The sequence below is a fragment of the Odontesthes bonariensis genome, chromosome 15, assembly GCF_027942865.1.
Source record: "Odontesthes bonariensis isolate fOdoBon6 chromosome 15, fOdoBon6.hap1, whole genome shotgun sequence".
NCBI lineage: Eukaryota > Metazoa > Chordata > Actinopteri > Atheriniformes > Atherinopsidae > Odontesthes > Odontesthes bonariensis.
Window position 1 is genome coordinate 27396037 of NC_134520.1, and position 19993 is coordinate 27416029.

General features: G+C 40.2%; 1 protein-coding gene across 1 annotated transcript in view; it reads right to left on the minus strand.

The window, feature by feature from the left end:
* LOC142400692 (leptin receptor-like) overlaps positions 1-18456 on the minus strand; it is a 71779-nt gene extending 53323 nt beyond the window's left edge. The window contains exon 1 of the mRNA XM_075485797.1: positions 18366-18456. The gene's annotated coding sequence lies outside the window, so the exon portion shown is untranslated. The remainder of the gene's footprint in view (positions 1-18365) is intronic.
* Between the last annotated feature and the right edge of the window lie 1537 nt (positions 18457-19993).

Genomic DNA, 19993 nt, shown 5'->3' on the forward strand with positions numbered 1-19993 from the left:
AAATATGGTCTGTACTCACCAAACGATGCATTTGGAAGTTTGAAAATAGTCCAGGAGTTTATTATTATCAACACAAGCCTGATAGCTTCTCTGCAGCTAAAGCTGCGTTGACGTCACTTCAGAGAGCTGGGAGCTTCAAAGTAAGATGAGGGTTGATCTACTACTGTAGACAACAAAGTATATGCTATATTCTACATGTTTTTTTTTATGAATTTTTATGTTGTAGAGTTGTGAAGTTATTTTATCAATGGAGAAACTGAGCAGCCTTGCTTTGTTGTCTGCTTGGCTGGATATCACGGTTCAAATGACCCCAGGTTGAATCTACTCCGGAGTATCACTTTAAAGCCATCATCCACTTCACGATCTATGTTTGTCTTTAGGACCTCTGTGGTTAACACGGCTGGCCGGTGTGACGCTGCAGACCGGGGGGCAGAGGCAGAGGCAGACGCTTCGGATGTTGACGGGGCCGCGTATTCGTCGCGCGGGTCAGGTTGCCCGGATGCCACTTCGGATTCATCTGTGAATGAAAAATATTAGTTTGATTAGGAACCTCATTTGTGTTGAAAATTAAAGCAACTGTTTTATTTAAACGTCTTGGGTGTGCAGTCATTCTTACCATTCTCGAGCTTTAGCATGGGCGCATCAGTGTCAAGTCCCCCTGGCACGCCCGATGAGGACGTAGCTCCGATCAGGCCAGCCACCCTCTCCTCCAAGGCACTCAAATCCAAACCTGGATCGGAGCTCCCCCCCCCCCCCTGTTTGTGACATGCTGCGTCGGAGAGCTGCGACCTTCTTTTTTGTGGCCAATTTCATATCGGACCACTTCTTCCTGATCTTATTGGAGAAAAAATAAAACATCGTTCAATTTTAGATTTCATTTAATCTGGAGTTTATCACATTTTATTGACCATCACAGTAGGGGAAAATACATACCTCGTCCGGTCTGCGATTTACATCGCCAACGCTGTTGACAGCCGCGGCGATCTCCTTCCAAGTGCGTGTTTTTTGGGTGCTCTTTATGCCAGCTTTCATACTTCCAAACAGCACCAGGCGGTGTTTCTCCACCTGGGCTGTGAGAGTGTCAAGTTCGGCCTCGTTGTAGTTGCGTTTCTTTGCCGCCTTTCGTCTATCCATGTTGCAAATTCTAGAGGTGCGGCCTCTCAGCCCCCTTTTGTAGAAGGCGTGATTAGGATAATTACGATGGATTTTTGCCGCCGGATTTATCAACAGCCGCTCGGTCTTACGATGGGATTGGTGTGGTACGCATGTTCTGTGAATCTCACTTGAGCCTCTGCGTACGACGAGTTCTCCGCTCATATCTATGATGCTTTCTACGACGGCTTGATAAATGAGGGCCATTGTGAGGTTCAGTGTCAACCAGCGGCGGTTGCTTCATAGGGTCGATTTGTGCGACGCACTACCAAACACGGAGGTTTTTTTGGTTGTTTTTTTTAATCTAGTTGCTAAGGCGGGACTGATCTACTGTAGGCAAACTGGTTGTATATGTCATTGTCCAATCAGATTAAGGTCGCGCCTGGTGTTGCCACGCCCATTTGGGGAGATTTCTGTCAGGGTCGAATTTTCACCAAAAATCTCCCATTGACATGAATGGTACGTCAATCATGCTCCCAATACATTTTCTATTTTCTATTTTCTATATTCGGCTTTTCGAGCTAGCCTTGCGAGGCAAAGATGAAACCCAGGGCTCCACCTACCCTGGTATTTTTCGAGGTAGTACTTGATGTAGCTAAATAACTTAACCTTTCGTTCTCAGTCATTGACTTGTAATGATTTAAATCTTTTATATAATGTTGACAATAATAGCAGAATGTATAATGACACATTCATTGTTAATGGTGCAGTATTATATTTAAAAAAGAGAGAAATCTCACGTAAGTAAGCTGCACTTAACCATGTTTGACAATTGGTTATGCTTTTCTAAGTCATATTTTCCAAAACTTCAATAAACACTTGACTTGGATTTATATGCTGTCATTTTAATTACATTCTTTAGAATGAAAATTGAATGAATCTTATCATTAAGAGCTTATGTGTTTACTTATTTCATAGAATCCTGGAACAATATGAGGAAAATAAATAAATAATGGTTAAGGTGTAATATTAACTGATTGGCAAATTATGCAAAAAATAACTAAAAATTATTACAATAAATTATGCTACCTAGAGAAATATATTTCAGTCCTATGGACTTTTATGGACATAATGGGGGGAAATTGCAGAGTCACTTTGGTTATTTGACAGACCAAATAACCCCTCGACTCTGCATTGTGTTCATTTAAGGAAGACAAGGAGTTTCTGGACGATTGGACATTTTATTTCCTGCGTGGGAACATAACAGGTTTGCATCAGTGCAATCGGTTCAGCTTCGCACAGCACACTCTGATGCAGCTTTCACAGACTGGAAATTGCACTACCTAAAAAAAATGTCAGGAGCCGCCACTGGCTTCAACATCTGGCCCAGTGAAGCTAGGGATCAAATCACCACCCTCTAACTGGCAGGCTACCATTCTTTCCTTTAGAGCTACAGCCATCCATCACAAAAGGATATTGTCAACACAGTCTGTGAGATACAATGTAATGCCATCCCTTCCTGTATTTGAAGTGATGTCTCTTTGGAGAAAATAGAAGTTCCTAGATGGAACTCAGATTATGTGAGTACATGCGTAGCCAACAGTGCTACAACAAGCAATCTAGTAAATTTGTGATTTCAGAGAAACAAGTAGAACGACAGAGCTGGATGGTCGATTCTGGCCCAGAAACTTCCTGCTCTGTGGACAAAACAGTCACTATGCTGCTTTTTAAACAATGAAGAGACAGGAGCTAAAAAGAACATTTTTAGACTGAAAGTAGCTATGATTATGGTGTAGTAATGTATAGCATAAGTTAGTTTCCTTTTGAAATAACACAAATCCTTAAATGAGCACAGTGTTGGAACATTTAAGTTTAAATTTAGTTTAATGCAGTTCAACATGCTCTCATGTATAGCACAGGACCAGGACCGGGTCCTGTGCTGCCGCAGAGAGAGAAGACAAGCCAGAGAAGAGCTCCTGCCTCGCCACCCAAGGACCCAGCAAAGGATTCAGCCACAGCAGCCACAGCAGCACCTCCAGCATCCCGAACACAGGATTCAGCAGCTCCACCATCACCTTCACCACGGGCCTCACCACAGGCCTGGGACCCACCTGCTGCATCTACACCCTCCAGAGATGTTTCACCATCGTTCTCTTCTCCACCGTCACCCAGGAGATTTCCTGATCACCTTGAAAGCTTGGTGAAATCGGGGATTAAAATGGTTCCTCTCACGCCAAACATGGCAAGATCAAGAATTCTATCCTCAAAGAAGCATCGAGCCCCTCTCCCTCCCCAGCCTACTCCATCGACCAAAGCCCCCCCAGCTTGGCCCCCACCACCGGTGCCCACAGCTGTCATTTCCAACAGCGTCAATGCTGTTGTCTAGGACACTAAGGGCCTTGGTAAACACCATCTCAACCAGAGGTCCAAGGATGGAGTGAAGAGAGGGACAATCAGACTGTCCAATCAGAGAAATCTTATCCATATCCCTTGCAAGAACACAGCATCAAGTTCAACTATAACTAATCTCAAACACGCAGTACTCAATGTCAGATCTTTAAGTAACAAATCATTCTTAATTAATAGTTTTATTTCCTCTCACAATCTTGATTTTATGTTTTTAACTGAGACGTGGCTCGACAAAAACACAGCAAATGCAGTCCTGATTGAGTCTAGTCCACCTCACTTCAATTTTGTGTCTGAAACACGAGAAAACCAGAGGGGTGGGGGTGTTTGTGCCATGTTCAGGGACAATATACCCACCCACAAGTTGTCATTTGGGTTTTTTTCATCATTTGAGTATGTGTCATTCAAAATGGAGATGAAACAATCTTCCATACTTTATATCACCATTTATAAACCACCACAGAATTGTTTTATTGATGATTTTACTGAACTACTTTCAATTGTGTGCACTGCTTTTGACTGTTTAGTCATAACAGGGGACTTGAATGTGCATGTGGACGTAGCGCATAACAAGGAAGCTAAAGAGCTCACTGCTGTCCTTGAAATGTTTGGTCTAACTCAGCATGTGACTGAGCCCACCCACAACAGAGGGCACACTCTAGATGTGCTCATTTCAAGGGGTGTTGTTATTTCAAACGTGAATGTCGTTGATGTTGCTTTATCTGATCATTTCTGTGTTTTCTTCGACCTATCTACTTTACCCAAAACACCAGCTGGGTCTGCAGTTGTTCGGGGAAGACTCATAAATGACAGAACAGGTTATGGAAATGATTAGGTTTGAGAACACCCTGTGTTCTGATGTTGATGATCTGTTGAACTCTTACACATCAAGTCTCTTAAATGTTTTGGATACCATTGCTCCTGTCAAGGTTAGAATGGTTAAAAGTGGGCAAAGGGCGCCATGGAGGAAAGAAGAGTCGGTCAGGGCACAGAAAAGGGAGTGCTGGAGAGCCGAACGGAAATGGCGCAAGTCAAAGCTCCAGGTTCATTATGAGACTTACAAAGAAAAGCTATGTGTGTTCAACCAGACTTTGCGTAGAACAAGGGAGAGTTATTTTTCTGAAATCATCAAAAACTGCAGTAACAACTCTCGTGTCCTGTTTGCTACAGTAAACAGATTAACAAACCCTCCAGTTTCACTGAGACAGCTCTGATCAAGGTGACAAATGACATCCGCCTGAACACAGATGCAAGTAGAGTGACAGTCTTAGTTCTGCTGGACCTGAGTGCTGCCTTTGACACAGTTGACCATGCGATCTTATTACAGAGGTTAGAAGACTGGGTGGGAATCTCTGGTCGTGCTTTAAACTGGTTCAAGTCCTATCTGGAGGACAGGAAATATTTTGTTGAAATTGGTGACTGTGTCTCAGACCAAATGGCTATGACCTGTGGGGTTCCCCAGGGGTCAATCCTGGGACCCGTATTGTTCAATCTGTACATGCTTCCACTAGGCCAGCTAATACGCAGCTATAATGTGTCCTACCACAACTATGCAGATGACACTCAGATCTACGTGTCACTGACGGCAGGAGAACACGGGCCTGTAGATACACTGTGTCGCTGCATCGAACAGATCAGTGTGTGGATGCAAAACAATTTCCTCCAGCTAAACTCAGACAAAACTGAAATCATTGTCTGTGGCCCACAGAAACAAAGAGAAAGTGTTATCAGTCACCTTGAGACTCTCTCTCTAAAACCTAACTATCAAGTTAGAAATCTCGGGGTAATATTGGACTCAGACCTGAACTTTAACAGCCACATTAAATCTGTAACATCAGCAGCTTTTTACCATCTAAAAAACATTGCCAGAATCAAAGGAATAGTGTCTAAACCAGACTTAGAAAGACTGATCCATGCGTTTGTCTCCAGCAGGTTAGACTACTGTAACGGCCTGCTCACTGGGCTCTCTAAACGGGCTATTAGACAGCTGCAGTACATCCAGAACGCTGCTGCTCGAGTCCTGACTAGAACCAGGAAATACGACCATATTCGTCCAGTGCTCAGGTCTCTGCACTGGCTTCCTGTCGCTCAGAGAATAGACTTTAAAACAGCTCTGCTTGTGTACAAGTCTCTTCACGGTCAAGCGCCAAAGTACATCTCTGACATGTTAGAGCCATATGAACCAACTCGGGCTCTGAGAACCTCAGGGAGGGGTCTCCTGCTGGTGCCCAGAGTCAGGACTAAACAAGGTGAGGCTGCGTTTCAGTTTTATGCCCCTAAAATCTGGAACAGCCTTCCAGAAGATGTGAGACAGGCCTCAACTCTGACAATGTTTAAATCCAGGCTGAAAACAGTTCTATTTAGCTGTGCATATGACACCTGAAAGTATTTCATCTGCACTCTTCACTTTTTAATTACTTAATGATTATTTTAATGGGTTTTAAATTTCTTTCTTTTTTAATTTATTTATTTATTTTTTTTATTCCTTTTTAATGGTTTTATTGCCTTCTTGTGATTTTATGTAGCTGTAAAGCACTTTGAATTGCCCTGTGTATGAATTGTGCTCTATAAATAAAATTGCCTTGCCTTGCCTATTGGTTTATGTGTGGGTGCCAGAGTGAAATAGTGCCTAAGTTACAATAAAACTTTGACATAAAGAGGATGTGTCATTGTTTGTCTTCTTGAAAAGTGCCTCTGGGAAAAGGAGGGGGTTAATTCCAAATTAATTTCCTTGGTCTGCGTCACAATGGAGTCACAGGTTTTACAACCCGCTGATCTTTACTGAGATGGATTTGGCTCGTTACTTTCAGCAACCTGGCATCCCTCTGCCAGTGAATACCGCAGTGACAGTTTGGAAGCAGGAATTAACTGGTTTTACACACATCCTAAACAGGAGCAGTGTGAAGAAAGATAATACAAAAGTTCATTACCTCTGATAAGCACAATAACAGGATGCTGTTGCCAGCTTTGCTGGGAGCAAAAGTGTTGAAGTCAGCTATCTTCACGCATGTTAAATGAATAGAAATCTGATGACGGCAATAAATCACTTGCACTCGTGACATGGCTCACAGTGCCGGATTAAGAAAATTACTCCTCTTTACTATGATTGACCATTTTTGATACTTCCAGCTGTTAAAGACTTACAGGCAATATTACTCATTAACCCTCCTGTTGTCTTGCGGGTCAAAAGTGACCCACTACCATGTTTAGCTGTAGAAAAAATACCTTAAACTATCTTTTTCCAACTTGAAATTTTATGACTTTTCCTAAAGGGACCCTATCATTAGTCAAAAAGTCATACTTTATTTTTGTTTATGTTTCCATGTGAGCTGTACACCACTAGGGTACAAAGATTGTCACTGAAGGGGAATGACCTCATCTCTTTATTTCCATTCATTTTGCTGGGGTGGGATTCTTCCACCCACACCATGTTTTCCTTGAAATGTTTGTTTGTTTTGATAAAACTCTGTACTCCATATGGTAATATGACATTTGGCTGTCAGGGACTTCAGGGGTCCGTTTCACGTAGCAGGTTCAACCAACTCTGAGTCTATTCCTGATCTCTGAGTTGATCTACTCTGAGATAGAAAACCCTGAGTTTTCGGTTCCACAAACGCTGATTTGAGTGAGGTTAATCAACTCTGAGTAAGTTCACCTTGAGTTTAGCGCGTGCACCACAACTTTAAAAAGCCAGCATCAATGGAGCCCCGATTCGACGAGTCACCTTGGCAACGGGGAAGAGGAGGGGCTACGTTTTTCACCAACCTCGAATTGGAAATCTTAATGCGCTCATACGGCGAGTTTCAACACGTTTTTAGAAATAAGTGCAACACCGTTGCAGCAGCAAAAGTGTAAGTTTAAATGTAGTCCTTTGCAATCACAATAATATTACAGGGAAACTGCTTGAATGGTAGCCCATTCATTTATTTCATTTAGGTGCAATCCCGCAGGGGAGAAGCGCTCTTGGCACCAGTTTAAGATGAAATATAAAAACATTGTTCAAACAGGTGAGACCTCGGCATGGAGGTACCTCATTTTGATCATGTTTTACTCTGTAAAATAAATATTAAGTGGCTATTTGACTGTGCAGTTATTTTATTCCCAACATAATGCTGTTTTCACACACATAAACTATGTCTTCTCATCTATATCATCCATCCATCCATTATCTATACACCGCTGAATCCGTCAGTCGGGTCGCGGGGGGGCTGGAGCCTATCCCAGCGGTAATGGGCAAGAGGCGGGGTACACCCTGGACAGGCCGCCAGTCCATCACAGGGCCACATAGACAAACGAGACAAACAACCATACACACTCACAGTCACTCCGAAGGACAATTTAGAGTCATCATCTATATCATGTTCTGTTAAATAATTAAGCCTATATAAACTAACACAGACTTCTACTGAGCCAACAGAAAGAAGGCAGATGCCCGTAAAACGGGTGGTGCCCAGCAGTGCACCGCCACCTCTAACGGGAGGGCAGTGGCTGAGGGAATCCATCCCCAAGACACGAGTGCCTTTAGAAAATATAATAGGCCTATATATGTCTTTTTTAAGCCTATTCATACAAATATTTATTTGTCTTTTATGTCTTTTTTTTCTTTTGTCCCAACACATTCTGATAGTACCACTCAAAAAGATATTTGTCTGTAAATGCAAAAATCTATGCGCGGTCTGATAACCATCTCCGACGAATATTTATTTCTCTGCGCAATAATGCTGCACCTTCATCCACGGGATCGTTGTCAAAAGGACATGTTCGTGAAAAAAGTCGCCTCCTACTGTGCCTAATGGACTTATAGAAGTAGAAGAACTGAGATGGAAGAACTCGCTCTGCTGACTGAATGAATGAGGAAATCAAATGGCGTGTGTGGCTGAAAGAGGGCGGAGACAGAGAGATACTCGAGGTTTCTTGAATAAAACCTGGTCCCGACCAGGTTAGGTTCAGAGAGTCTGTTACTCCGGTAACTGACCGTGAGGTTAAGTTACCTCTCTTTGTGAAACAGGCTAGAGTTACCCCTCTTTCTCGGGGTTGAGTTACCTCCCTTTGTGAAACGGAAAACTCAGGGTTTCCCTCATTTCAGGGTTAACCTACTCAGAGTTTTCACTAAACCTGCTACGTGAAACGGACCTCTGGAGTGTCAGTGAACATCTGTTTCACTTCTCTTTTCAGTTTTAAACGCACCATCAGCTCTTTTGGAACCCATGTGTTGATTTAAATCTAAACTGAGGTTTTTGAGGAATCTAAACATATTAAAACATGCTTAGCAAAAAACTGAGATCGGTGTTTGGTCCTCTAATTTCCCTTGAACAATAGACTAATACTCCCTTCTGCAATGCAAAGTTATCTCCTAACATCCAGGCTTAGATCTTAGAGTCGAACACTCCTTGCATTGTTTTCAACTGCTTTTTTTTCACCTCTGGCTCATGTCGGTTTGGTGCATGAAAGCATTAAGGCTTCTCCATTGAAAGAGGGTAAATAAGGCTGGAAATGAGCGCAGATGTGCAGGAATTACCTCTTTGGCCATGGGCACTGGCTTCAGTCATTCTCTTAAAGGGAACTTTGAACAATTGTTTGAAACAGAGTGACTCATGAGAAACAAATTTGTGAAAAGGAGGCATTTAAAGGGATGCGGAACATGCATGAATGAGTTATTTATCCAACATTTCCTATAATCCAAAGGTAATGTCAGATGTATTTGTTTGACGCTCCCTGAGCATTAAGACTCATCTCAAGTTGTTTTCTTTCACTTTCTACTTTGCTTCCACTCGCAGACGTTTAAGGTTAGGGGTTAAAAGTACAGAGTGTCACGCCCATGGGATTTCTCCCCATGCTTTTAGTTTGGTGTTTTGTCATGTGTTGTTCATTTCTTGGTGTTTCGGTCCATGTTTAGTTAAGTTTTGCCATGTTTTAGTTTTGCCATTGTTTTTCCCTCAGTCCCCATGTTCTAATCATTAGTTCATTCCCCTCACCTGTTTGTTATTGTCACCAGCTGCACCCTGTCACTAATCACTCCCAGTCCTATATTTAGTTTCCAGATTTCCCCTTTCAGTTTGCCAGATCCTACCCGTCTTACACCCGTTTATATCCCTCATGCCACGACCCCACGTTTAAGCAAAGTATTTATCCATGCTATGTCAAGTCTTTTGTTTTGTTTCTGTCTAAAGTATTTATTCCAGAGTTTAGGTTTTTGTTATCCGGCTCAGCCGAGCTTTTTGTTTGAACTTTTGTTTTTGTGAAATAAACCGTGTTTGCTTTCTACATCCTCTGAGTCCGCATCCGTGTCCTTCCACCCCACCCCACCTGTGACAGAAGGATCTGGCCCAAAACTGGACGCGGCGGACTCTGAGCAACTCTGGGACCAATATGAAGAGTTGTGGCACTGTCTGGAGCGGGACACCACCTCGTACCAGAAACTCCAGGTGGCTAACAAACTCTTAAATTCTCTTTTGAAGATTCTGAGACTCTAGAGATGGACTGCGAGCCTGGAGGACGCATTTATCCATGCCTTGTCAAGTCTTTTGTTTTTGTCTCAGTTATTGTTCAAATATTTATTCCACAGTTTAAGTTTTTGATATCCGGCTCAGCCGCGTTTGGTTTTGTCCTTTGTTTTTTTTTTAAATAAAACCCTGTTTGCTTTCTACATCCTCTGAATCCGCATCCGTGTCCTAAACCCCCTATTCATTAGAATGAATGTACATAATAAAATTTAACTATGATTTAGCCAAATAAATGGTTAGGGTCACAAAAATAAAGTATGGTTAGTGCTTACATTCTTAATGAAGCAAAGTGATTAGAGTAACGTCACATTGATGCTCCCCTGCAAAACAACAACACACGTAGTCATGGCATGACTCTTGACCCTTAATTGTGACTCTGCTATGTTTTTAATGTGTTGAAAAATACATCTATTACATGTTTTTCTTCAAAGATTTGGCTGGGAAGAAAGAGAAAGTGGAACAACAGGGACCTGTACTCCCTGGCTAGCTTGTCCTCGTGGCTAATAAGTAGAAAAGTGAATGAAGCTTAATCATTTCCCTCTTTACTGGTCACAGCTTGAATAGTACATGCCATGCCAAAACACTGCATTGCATTAACGCATTAATGACATTTTTCCCTCTGCATTTATTTTCAGTCCATTTTTACTGGAACATGTTTTGCTCCTTGATCAATCTTTCACCTATTTGCCATTAGAGTAAATAATCTTATAAACCTGTTGTTATTGTTTCATAGATTAAAATGTTTACATTATCAAGCTCTGTGTTTTTATATGAGGGCAAGGACATTGAACTGGACATCCTTATTTCCACTGGCGATATGCCCAGGACCACACTATTAATATCCTTGTTGCAGAAACATGTATCCAGACAAACACGGGCCTGTTTATCTGTCCATTAGCTTAGATAAACTAGAAATAATATGTGGATTGAACACTATTCCAATAGACGCACAAAATGAAATTCTGAATATCTAAATCAGCATAATGTCGACTCTTAAACTCTTCACTAATTTTGATGTCATGAATTCATAGACCACGGAGAAGTCCCAAGATTAGGTATTAATATGAAATGTTCTTCAGCTTCTAGCTATTTCAAACACCTATGCTGAAGCCCTTTGTGTATATCCTAAGCCTCAACAGCTTTAACATGTTTTCATCATGAGTGCTAGAAGAAGCTGAGAACAGTTTTTATCTGAAAACTTCACCTAAATGGAGAAATGTATGCTCCACATCTAGTTCTGGTTTCTGCTATGGTGGGAAAAAAAAGTTTCCCAGTTCAAGAGATTTTGTTTGTAATTTTGCCTGATTTACTGATGGAGATATAGATTTTTTCCACAGTTCGGTATTTCCTTATTGAATCAAGAGGGGGAATTCTTCCAGTGCAGAGCTGCACATAAGACAGAGCATTTGTCAGACATAGTCATATGAGAGAATAGACAGATAGACAAAATGTAAAAGAAGCAAAGGGAACCTGTTGAAGGTTCTCTGGGTGACTAGACCTCTGGCCACCTAGCCCAGCCATTTTTAGATTGATGTGCTGAAACTTCCATATGAAGAAAATAATATGTCCTATATATTCCAATTTAAATATGTAATATTTAAACTGGATGAATTGAATGCCTAATAATGTCACTTAGTTTAGAAAGACTGCAACTTAAAAATGAATATTTTCTTTCTCTAGTCCTCCTCCACTGCTTTTGTTGAGTAGATCAACCTGTGTCGCAACACACATGGAATTCCTGTTCTTAAAAATGAGGCAAAAAACGTGTAAAATTCTACAAGTCTGTTGTTGAGAGCGTCATTTCCTCTTGCGTCATCTGTTGGGGCAGCAGCATCAGAACCAGGGACCTAAAAAGACTCAACAACCTGATAAGGAAGGCTGGTTCTGTTCTGGGGACGACTGTGGAACAACTGGAGACAATAATGCAAAGAAGGATTTTGCATAAAATCAAGAGAATTATGGACAACCCTGAACATCCTCTCCATGAGACTGTTATCAGAAAACAGAGTCTCTTCAGTCAAAGGCTTCTTCAGTTTGGATGCAAAACGGACCGCTACAGGAAATCTTTCATGCCCACAGCCATCAGCATCTATAATAACTCCTTGATTTAATTGAGCTACATCAACATTTAATTTCCCTCTGGGATAAATAAAGTATTTTTGAATTGAATTGAATTGAATTGAATTAAAAAGTGCAGCCCAGGTCTCACAGCAGAAAAATGATTAATTAGTTTGTCTCTTATTACAACAGTACTCGCCAATTGGCACAAACATCTGGATTACACAAAGAGCTTGGTGTTTGCATCGATTGAAAAAAAACATATTAGCTCCAGATGTGAGAGGATAACATCTGACTGTGACACCAGCAACCAACAGGGACCACTGGATAGATCCTGAGGGGGCTGAGATTGAGATATCTTAGTTACTCCCCCATTTATCTTTTACACGCACTCTGACATAAACACACAGCCCACAGCAGTGTGCATAATAAGCACCATATTGACTGTCATCTTGTTCTTTGTGCTACCTCAAACGCATCATCATAGCAAGATAGAGTAACTCATAAAACCCAAATCCCAGCCAGCCTCTGGAGTACACCTTGTTTGCACACACTGAGACAAACAGACACATTCAACTGCTCCATCACACATTCCACACCAAGTCAATTATATGCTCAGGCAGCTACCGCTTCACATTCTCCTATGAGACACAAGCAAGGTTATAAAGGAGTGTGTCTCATCTTTCCATATTCTGTGGCAGAAGAAATTATGGAAAGATTTATAGAAGAAAGCTTAAGGAGAGAAAGAGAGTGCTGAGGTGACTCAGTGCAAAGCTTGTACGTCATCAGGTTTTATGACATTGTACCCTGTGACGTGTCTCCTTCCAGCCAAGAAAATAAATTAAGGAAGGAGCTGAGTTGGGGGGCTCTCATGCATTAACACAAGCGAAGCATGTGTTTGTGACTTATTTCAGAAGAGATTTGGGTAATAAGAGTTCAGTTCAGATTAACTGTTACACTTACTAATGCTGAATATCAGTGTTGGTTTTCCATCATTCTGCATAGTATATCAAAAAACATTTTTAAGGATTTTTGATATGTTTAGAAACATTGAACTAATAGAGGCTAAAAACTGTCTTGGAAACTGGCAAAGCACGAAACAGTCAAAATGTAGAAAACTTTGTATTGCTGATGAAGATGAAATCTGAAAATATTTTTTTCATGCCACTCAGCAAGCCTTTCAAAGTCCTATAAAAAAAAATTGATGCAATACATTATTACAATTTCAGTTTAAGACCAAGTCATGATATTTTCCTGCCTTAACTACCTCATTTTAAATACTTAAACTAAAAGTGCCTCAAATTTATTTCAAAGTAACTGAGTAGGCACCGTGGAACTCAGTTTTAATAGTCATGGGTAATACCATCCTCCAACCCCTCTATGGAGTTAAATTCATGTGTAACAGAATGATAATAATGAAAAAAAAAACTGCAACATGTGTGAGATTACTGAATATGTATCTTCACAATCTCCTGATTGACACCCTCCAGGTTGCTGTTTGTGGACCTTGCTTCTGGATGGCCCGAGGAACTCGTTGCAACACTTACTCAGACAATATTGCTGTCTCTCTCATAATTATTCTCTTTGTGTTTTATTTGTGTTCATTGCAACTGTATTTCTCTCAAATCCTGTGGTTTTCAAAATTAAACATTAATTTTTGCAGCTAAATTTTTTATTTTTGCTATAACAAACCCTCCAGTTTCACTGCCTTTATAACTCATTTCTACATCCAAGTGTAGTGAGTTTGCAATATTCTTTAATGACAAAGTTCAAGGCATTAAAAATGCAATAATTTCCACAACACAAATAACTACTCTGCAGTCAGCTAGACACCTAGAGCTGACACATTTCACACCTGTTACTGATAAAACAGTCTGAGTTCATCAACGTGCTGCCTTGATGAGTTGCCCACTAGATTCCTAAAGTCTGTGCTGAGCAGTTTGTTACCACAACTCGCTCATCTAGTCAACATCTCACTCCAGACTGGAACATTTCCAAAGGCCTTAAAAACCGCTGTCATTAAGCCTCTTCTAAAGAAGAGCAATCTTGATGCCACAGTACTGAACAACTACCGGCCCATATCAAACCTGCCATTCTTAGGCAAAGTCCTAGAAAAAGTTGTATACCAACAGCTTAGTGACTCTCCAATCAGGCTTTAGGCCCCACCACAGCACTGAGACAGCTCTGATCAAGGTGACAAATGACATCTGCCTGAACACAGATGCAAGTAAAGTCACAGTCTTAGTTCTGCTGGACCTGAGTGCTGCCTTTGACACCATGCGATCTTATTACAGAGGTTAGAAGACTGGGTGGGAATCTCTGGTCGTGCTTTAAACTGGTTCAAGTCCTATCTGGAGGACAGGAGTCTCCTGCTGGTGCCCAGAGTCAGGACTAAACATCTTTTGATTGGCTCCACCTGTAAGTTTCAGTCCTGTTAATTGCCTGCATCTACTTGTCTTTTTTTTTACAGCCTGTTGCAAAATGTATTCCTTTCTGTTGCCTGCCTGCCTGAGATTTTTTTCAGTTGATTTATTTCCTAATCAATTGCCTAATTGCTTCCTTAACCTAATTGTTTCCTCCCACGCTCTTTAGTATCTAGAAAAACTCTCCAGATCCACTGTTATCCATAGTGTTTTTATGTTCAGCCCTCTCCTTGCATTGAGGTCCTTGTTCTGCCTGTGAGGTGGTCTGTTTTGACTACCTGTTTTGACCTTTGGTTTTATGGACCTTGATCTCTGCCTTGCTCCTTTGTTATTGGTTCCCTAAGTTCAAACATGCCTCTTTATTTCCAAACAATGCACTTTTTTCTTGTGTTTTTTTTCAATCATCACTCATAAGCAAGGCCAGTGATTAAAAACATTGGACAATGGTCATGCTAAACAATGAAATTTCACAGCAAGGCTGTCTCTTTATAATTTACACAATAACTGCAACGTGGCTATAAAAAAAGAAAAGGAAATCATTCAGTTGTGATGATGAAAGATATATCAATGAGCTAACCAGTTGCAGCATGGTTGAAAAGTTCAGCTTCTATAAAGCCTTGCTATTTGAGTCAGCTCTCAAAGAACTGAAACAACAGCAAATGTGTGAGCATTAGTCCATGTCCAGAAGGGACAATTAAAACCACATGGTTTGTCATGTACTTGTGTCCATTTAGCAAGCTGCATGTTGTCACCCACGCTTTACTCAGCATGAGAGTCCTCAGTAAACAGTCCTGAATTTCTAATTATGAAAAAAAAATTCTAAATGTGAAACACATAAATAAGATGACACATAAAATACACTGATGAACTGCTGCAGATCTGCCTGCACCATTATAAAGGCAGGGGTCAACTAATTAGTCTGCAGAAGAGACTCAAATTGACTAAATTGATGGAAATGCAAGCACATCACATTTAAATGCTAAAAAAAGTTAACACAAATCTAAGTCTCAGGTGTCATTGATGTCTCATCTAGATCATTCAAGTCAACATACAGCTCAACACATACTGTATGTAAAGTAAAGTTCTGCATTGAAGACAACTTAAATGTTGCTCCTAAATTCAGTCCTGTTGCTCTTACTTTCACTTAAGAGTTATAACACTATAAGCGAAAACAGCAACTCTAGAGCCATGTTTATCAAAAAACACATATGAGAGAATGGATTGGCTGGTGGAGTAAATGCATTCATGACGCATGTTTCCCACCTCTTAGTTACATTCAAGTAATAACACAAAAACTTTACTAAACGTCTATATTTCCTAACTGGGTTTATGCAATAACATTACAGGGTTAAGGTTAGACAAAGATGACATTAGGGTTGAAATGCATTATTTTACAGGACAACCACCACCGTCATAAACACCATTTTGCTGGTTGCTTTAGTTACATGTTCCCACAACATGTTACGATGAAACTTCCTGATTGTGTTTAGCCGATAACATCTCTTCATTAGGGTTAGAAATAAAATCTTCTTGGTTAGGGAGTGAAACACAGTCTTTTAACAAGGCAACTGTAACCTTCATGGATGCCGTTTTTACAATTCATGTACAGTATCTCACACAACCAGAAGAGGTTGCTTCTTTAAACAAAAGTATCATCAGTTTGGCTTGCATGAACGTGCATGAACAAGTGCCCCATGGGAACATATTTGAGTGGAGGGCAGTCTCGATTCTTTTAAACAGTGTTGTGAGGGCAGGTTACTTTTTTTTCTCTTTGAGAACGAAAGTAGGGGCAAAAAAAATCTGACTTTTGAAATACATTGCATGTTTGAACTTGGCCTTAGTCAACCTAAATCCAACACAGGAATCTTAGTGTATAACTGGAGTGATGAATGGAGCAACATAAAAAAAAACTAAGTTTTTGAATAAAGTGCTGAACTGCTCAAAAGTCTTTACAGTCTTTGAGAACCACAACTTGTTCGACTGCACTTAATGCAGTTTGTTTTTGTCAGTAAAGAATCACAGGCACTGGGCTTTAAGTCAACGCAGGAGCAACATGGTTTCCAAAGAATTTAACGTAGCACTCACAACTTCCCAATGACCTTCTTACGCCTGTTTGATGTTTTCGTAATGCACTTATGTTGACACAGTCTACGGCACTCAAACAGTACGCATGAAATTTCAGGGGGTTTTGTGATTTGGTCATACTCTCAACCTTATTGTCTCCCGGCATTCTCCCTGCAGCTTGGGGACCATTAACGAGTCATCCTTGAGTTGTTGAAATATGCTTTTGATTTCTTTATTTTCATGAAAGCCATGAGCAAATAAAGCTGCAGGCTTACATGGGCCATTTAAGTAACTTATTCTCCTATTATACTTTTTTTCTGAATGAAAGCACTCTATCTGCTTTTTTCAGGTCCCCTTTTGTTTATTCAAATCTTTCTGAGCAAACACAGTTTGTAAATGTTGCCAGAAGTAACTGGTAAATTTCACTTCATGTCATTTTCTTGTGAACCAAGCTTTTTTTTTTTGTTCTTGGGACTTACAGAGCAGATGTTTCAACTTTGAAAACTGAGAAAAATACTTATATGGAACACAAAAGAGGCCACAAACAACTACTTAGTAAGTACAGTGATGAAATGTTATTGTTTTCTGAAATGTCAATCAGGCTTTTGCCAAATCTAGTTTTTCCATCAGAAACAAAAAAAAGAAAAGAAAAGAATGGCAAAAATCTACCTAAAAGAGGGAATTAGTGGGAAAGAAACATGAACTGTGTGGGTGTACGGGTAGGACTAATGATGAGGACTGCAATAATGACAGAAAATAAGAGAAGTGGAAAGGAAGCAAACACACAGAATTTAACCAAAATGGAGAATATCATACTGCTGCCGGAGGTCTATTATTTTCCCATAAGTATAAATTGGGTTGTGTATTAATTTCTGGAAAAAAGTTGTTGTGCAACACTACTCGAATAATTATTATCATAAACCACAAACAAAAAAAAGTTAGGTAAAATATGCAGAGGCTTAAAACATGCTTTATTAGTCATGCAGTGTTTGTGAATGAAAAATAACCAGCTAATATCTCACAGGACGGAAGTCAGACAGGCTGACAGATACACAACACAAACTACCAGAGTTTGGGCCCATAAATAAAAATGATAAACCTAGCCCTTATGGCTGGAAATACAGTATGAGCTCAATGTATAGTTTTAAATTAAATTTACATTTTCAGGTAAAATGGGTAAAATGCAGTTGTGAATATAAATATGTAAATCAGTTTCACCAGAATTATATCATACCTGCGTTGGTCCAAAGCACTAAATGTAGCAGTTTGAAAATAAAGGCTCCAATATGTTAAGGTTGATATACTGTCTGTCTGGGTTTGATTTTCAGAAATCAAAAATCAAAAATTGTTCAATGCCTATGTCTGCTTTTAAAAAATCATAATATGACACCTATCGCATAACTAATAAATGTTCAAAAGTGTTTTTAACAAGGTATAAGGGTATTTATGGTGGTGCAGCATGTCACACAAGATAAAGTCCCTTCTGACCCAGGATTGTCTTTATTGTTACTTTTCACTTTTTGACTCACAGTCACTCCCAAATGGTTAGGGCTAGGCATAAAAAATACATGGTTGTGGTTAGATATTGATACAAATATGCTCAGGGTTAGAGATTAAAAAAAAAAAATCAAATGTTCTAGTAACAACAGACCTAGGAAGAATTTGTACAAAATAACAAAGGTAGAAAAGGCTAAAAAAAAAAAAGACTGGAGTATGATTAAAGACTAAGAAACTATAAGCAAGTTCACAGCATTTTCAATGTCACACATCTTTTATTTTGTGTTATAAATGTAATAATAAAATAATAAAAATCACTCACCAGCTTCCTCATACCAACAGGCCTTCGGAAATATGGCATGTAAAATAGGTTTCCCTCACTGTCAATATCCCGGACATTTGTAGTAGCAAACAGCAATGTGATGTTTTGAAGTCCAGTAGGGACAGCTTTTTATGTGGAGCTATGTGTCTCTGGGCATGTGGTGCTATTTCTGATCCATGGTGTCAGAATACAGACCAATCTTTCACAACACTGCACACAGTTTGCCTGTGTGCAGTGCTGTAAATGTGTTTGTGTTAATCTACAGGTGTGTGTGTGCAGTGGAAATGTGAATGAGATGTTTGGCATGATATCTGGATAGAAACCATGTCTAATTTAATTTATGTCCATGTAGATGTGTATATTTAAAGGGGTTGTCACAAAGGGATTTCATGGACACTTGAAGAAATAAAAACGTATTGGTAACCCTCTTTTCCCTCAGATTAAGCACAAAAGTTTTTTTCTCTCTGTGTGTATGTTTTTTATCTGCATGCTACAAGTGACGTAATTCCTCTCACACCAATAAAAGCTTCAGTTGGGTTGCAATTTAAAGTCATGTACAGTAGCACACTTGCTGACCCATGCTCTGCCAGAACAGGCCAAGCAAGTTTCTTTATCAGTGACATGGGAACAGACCTCTAACACGATAGTGTTCAAAGTCTGTTTATTTAGAACAGGGTGTCCACCATTGAGAAAACACACTAAACTTAAAGATGCTATTACAGGCATTCTCAGATCAACATTAACAACATTCTCATCCTGTTCTGCGCTTCCCTTGTTTCAGTATTAAGGCTTGCACCTGGAGACACTAAAATAAACTATAACAAGCTTTCAATAATTCCACTGCAGACAAACATTTCAGCTCCAAATGGCAGGCAGACAAAGAGCAAAGGAAAAGTCAAATTGGACAAAAAATTTCAAAATCTGGTCTCAAAATGACCAAACAGATTTCAATGTGCAACAGAAGTAATGAATAGGTACTTTAGACTTCTGACACTTGGTCCAGAGTCCATCTTGTTGGTTCTCAACACACAGGGTACCACAATGGTGTTGTTTGCAGATAACTTACAACTAGGGTAAGTTACTGATTCACCTGTTTTGTATTAATCATCACCTCCCTCAGTATATTCTTCTAGGTCTTTATCCTCTGCCAGATTGTTGTCTAAAGTTTTGTTCCTGCCATGCTCTGTTTCCCCTTTGGACTCCCTGCCATTGCAGCAGATTTAGTTTTGTTTAATAAAAGTTTTTTCATATAAAAATGTGGTGAGACTCTTTAGAACCAGTTTTTGTTTACCACTGAATGTTTACCTCTGGGGTGGTGTGCTGGTATGCACTGTCACCTTTCTGAAGGGAGTTTATATGTTCTCCCCATCCATGTGTGGTAACTCTGGCTTCCTCCTACGGTGCAAAAGGGTTAAATGGATGTTAGGTTAGGCCTGTTAGGATGCATGGTTGTTTGTCCCTGTGATGGACTGGCGATCTGTCCAGGGTTTACCCTGCCTCCCACCCAATAGCAGCTGGGATAGGCTCCAGCCCCCCTGTGACTCTGAACAGGAGGGCTGTTTTGAAGTGGGTTTTGAAAATGGACAGGTGAATGGATGTTTTCTTCTGTTTATAACTACAAGATAATC